This window comes from Triticum urartu, chromosome 3A (assembly GCF_056163025.1).
Source record: "Triticum urartu cultivar PI428250 chromosome 3A, HENAU_Tu73, whole genome shotgun sequence".
In the NCBI taxonomy this organism is placed as follows: domain Eukaryota; kingdom Viridiplantae; phylum Streptophyta; class Magnoliopsida; order Poales; family Poaceae; genus Triticum; species Triticum urartu.
In genome coordinates this window covers 166,335,089-166,339,499 of record NC_141875.1, presented here as the reverse complement: position 1 = coordinate 166,339,499, position 4,411 = coordinate 166,335,089, and positions in this window count along the sequence as shown.

The following is a 4,411-nucleotide window of genomic DNA, read 5'->3' as shown; positions in this document are numbered from 1 at the left end:
CCTCACCGGACAAAAAACTTCAAAATAGGTCCTTTAAAGACCACGAACACGGATAGACGAGTTCGGTGAAAAATCATCATTGATGCAGGCATAGAAGCCATATATCCCCGCACAAGGGGCTCCACGCATATACAATAAGAGACAATAAAGCTCAAACTTACATATCTTACTTTATACTTTGTTTATTTTAAGCTTTTTCGACATGACTCATTTTGAACTCAGTTCCTCTCTTTTACAGATGAACGTCGTGCGGTGCCCGTCCAGGATACGGCACAATGGAGACACAAGCGCAGACGTGCAGTAGGGACCTGTCCTAAAGGATTCTTTTTAGATTAAGACCCTACGTAAACCTTTTTTACTGTCTCTTGTTGCTACACATCCCCTGGTTTTTCTTTCTAATATAACCAAGGAGGAGGCTGGCGTCTTGGCATGTGGCCATGTCAGAATTTTTTGCACGTACCTGGACACTAGGGGCTTTTTAAATAAAGAGTGTTGTTTGGCCCGCACTCATAAAGACCGAACACCTTAGGGAGTGTTCGGCGTCGCGAGTTTTGGCATTATATGCATCTGCTCCGAATCATGTCTTTGGTCAAATGTTGGGTTGCCCGGCTCCTGAGTTCGGCTACCTTATGTTCCGCTCTATCGGCTAAGGTAGCACCAGGAGAACTACTGCGATTGTGCCCCCGGTTCGGCCAAGGCGAGCACCTCAGTAGAGAAAGCCGAAAACTGACTGTCATGATGTAGCGTGAGACTGGTCGGCCACTCGATGACCGTTCGGAATCTATCGGATTCCTCCGCTTTGACGAAGGACCGCTTCCCGGTCAGGCACATACGCGCCCCGAATTCGGACAAGCGCAGTGGCCACCAAGGAGCTACCTAAAGAGTCTCATTTTCAAACTCCTATGGCTAAGTGAAAGTGTTAAAGCATTATAGTCCGGTTGCTTGGCCCGCTGTGCTATCACCTCCTTTGTAGGACCAAGACATTGGGTTAAGTGTGAGAATGCGTCTTCCGCGAGCACCCCCGCACTATGTGCGTGGGGGCTGAAGCCAACGACTGCCATCTTTCAGATTCTATACACACACACACACACACACACACACATATATATATAACGGCCGATTAAAAGGTGTTTACAATACTTGGAGGCACAAGTATAAAATAAGCCACTACAGTTTATCAAAATATTACTTTATAATTACATATGCTATCATAACATAGCATCTTTCTGGCACTGCGTCTCTATTACACGAGCGCCTTCAAGAACTTCCTGAAAATAGTGCTCGGAAGGTACTCGGCTTTGGTCCGAGTCTCGGGACACAACAACGGTGGTCTCCATCTTTGCCCAGTATGTCTTCACACGGGCTAGAGCCATCCTAGCGCCCTCTATGCATGCTGACCTCTTAATTGCATTTATATGCGGCACCGCGTCAAGGAATTGCTGCACCAAGCTGAAGTAACTCTTCGGCTCCGATATCCCCGGCCATAGATGATCCATGACGTACTTCATGGCGAGTCCGGACAACCTATTCAGTTCGGCCCATTGAGCCAAACGATCATCCACTGCCAGTGGACGCTCTGGATTATGAAACTGCGACCAGAAAAGCTTTTCCACTTCGCAATCTTTATGATCTCGAAAGTGTTCGGTCGCATCAGCGGCACTTGTTGCCAAGTCCAGATAGGTGTCCTTCACACTCCACATCCGGTCCAATGGAGCAAACTTCGGATCACAACATTTCCTCCGCAGCATAAAGGGCTTTGTAGCCACAATCTGTTCGGCCTGACGCAGCTCCTCTTTCGCAGCTCTCATCGCAGAGCGAGCGTCCTTGGCATTGGCAACGGCCTTCTCTAAATCCGTTTGTCTCGCCCGGTCTTCTTTCTCAAGAAGTTCGCAACGGTCTGCAGTGCTCTTTAACTTCTTGGCCATCTCGGCCATCTCCTCTTTGCTTCGGCAGTGAGTAGCCTGTTCGGCTCTCAGCTCTTCAAGGGCCTTCTAGGCAACCGCATCGCTTTTTCTAGCTTGCTCCTTAGTTCAGCAAGTTTTTCCCTAAGATTCTCCACGGCGGCCGCACCGTCTGCGTCAAGCACACACATTGTAAGACACTGGCATGAAGCTCCTCTTACCTAATGCCGCCCGAAGATTTACATACCTTGAGCCTCATCAAGCCGCTTGTTGACAAGCGCGATGTCGGCATCTGCCACGTCCAGTTTCCGCTTTAGTTCGGCCAAATCATTAGTCCGGCTTGATTCCGGACACCTCGCCACCTACATTCAAAGGCGACATCTTAGACCTGGGATTATGATCCTCTACATGCCGTCATTTCTTGACAACACGCAGAGTCTCAGGGGCTACTATCTACAGAGGGCGCAACTGACAAAAGTGTACATTATCTAACGTACCTCAAAACCCGTCAGTAAACTTTTGACGGCCTCATGTAATCCGCTTTCTGCGGACAAAATCCTTTCAATCACCATGCCCATCAAGGCACGGTGCTCTTCTGAGATAGAATCTCGCCCCAGCAGAATCTTTAGTTCTTCCGGCCAAGCACCAGACGGTTCCGGATTTGTCCTAGGGCCTCTTTCGAAGGCCGGACGCGGAGGACTTCGGGGGGCCGCACTGCCACCTCCCATCCCTGCCGGATTCGGAGAAACCCTCCGCGACGACACCTCAGGGTCGCCCGCCTCGCTGGGCGGCACGGCAGGGGGAGGTGTTCCGCTCTCCATCATCTCCGGAAGAAGATCCCCCAAAGACGAGCTCTGCTGTGAGGGGCTGAGGTCCGAGCTACAAGGTAAATTTCGGTTAAATCTTCTCAGATGCAAAATCAAGGATTTCTCTCATCCCTCAAAAGGAAAATATTTTCTCCACTTACGGCTCGCTTGAGGGCTGATCCCCTTGAGGGCGTAGTCTGGCCAAGGAACTCCCTGGCGTCGGACCCTCTGACGAGGATTTTCTCCCCCGTTTTGAGGCCATGGTTTCTGGGTCGTCAGAGGCGGCTCTCTTCTTCCCCTTAGGAGAGGAATTGTCGGTTCCTCTCTTCGGAGCAGCCTCCTTCGAGGAGGCCGTAGCTTCCTTGTCCTCCCCCTCCAAAGGCATTATCTCCAGCATCCTGACTAGCACAGGATCCGGCCTGGTTTCAGGAAGGGGAGCCGGACACCTGATCAGCTTTGCCTTCGTTATCCACTCCTGTTCAAAAGGACGGCTCTTTTATTGGCAAGTTTATGACAATTATGCGGATAGGAAGGTCCAGGCACAAGGTTGCTTACTTGAGTATCCGGGCGATTGCATCTTAGACCTGCGTCCTCGGTTAAATCCGGACACATCTCTTGTGATCCGAAGAACAGTCTATACATCTCCGCGGGCGTTGCACCCATGAAGTTCTGGAGAGCTCGCGGTCCCTCTGGATTAAACTCCCATAGGCGAAGGGGGCGACGTTTGCTGGGCAGTATTCGGTGAATCAGCATGACCTGCGTCACCTTGACCAGGTTGAGGTCTCCTTCTAGGAGATCCCTAATGCGGCCCTGCAATAGGGGCACGTCTTTGGATAACCCCCAATCTAATCCTTTGTTGACCCATGACGCTAGCCGTGGTGGGGGACCCGAGCGAAAGGCAGGAGGCGCCGCCCACTTGGTGCTCCTGGGAGCAGTGATATAGAACCATTCTCGTTGCCACAAGCCGAGCTCCTCTTGAAAGAAGCCCTCGGGCCATGGAGCATCAGCATTCTTACTTATGACAGCGCCTCTGCACTCTTCATGCCGTCCCTCGATCATCTTCGGTTCCACTCCAAAGGCCGTGAGCCACAATCCGAAGTGAGGGATAACACGGAGGAACACTTCGCATACAACGATGAATGAGGAAATATGGAGGATGGACTCCGGAGCTAAGTCGTGAAGTTCTAGCCCGTAATAAAATAGCAGCCCCCTCATGAAGGGATCCATCGGGAAGCCTAACCCACGAAGGAAGTGAGACATGAACACTACGCTCTCGCCAGGCTGGGGACTAGGAATAGCTTGCCCTTGAACAGGCAACCTACGCGGAATTTCGGCGGTCAAGAACTTAGCCTCTCTCAACTTTAGCACGTCCCCCTTCGTAACGGAGGAGGGCATCCATCAGCCTTGAAGGTCGGAACCGGACATGGTCGAAGGTCCGAAGCGCCTGGAATCTGAAGCCTAGGGTGTTGGAACTCGAGGCGACGGGCGAACTCATTTGAGATTGGAAAAAGGAGTAAGTCCTTGGTCTCTTTATAAGCGGTTGAATACCAGGAGCCCTCCTCGTAACCGTTTGGGACTCGCCTTTAATCGAGAAAACATGCTAACGGGCATGATTGGGTTACCCACGTCCGTATTGATGAGGATCCCATAAAAGGGGGGCACACGATCTCTGCTTTGACAAGACGTGCCAAGGAAACCGCCTCG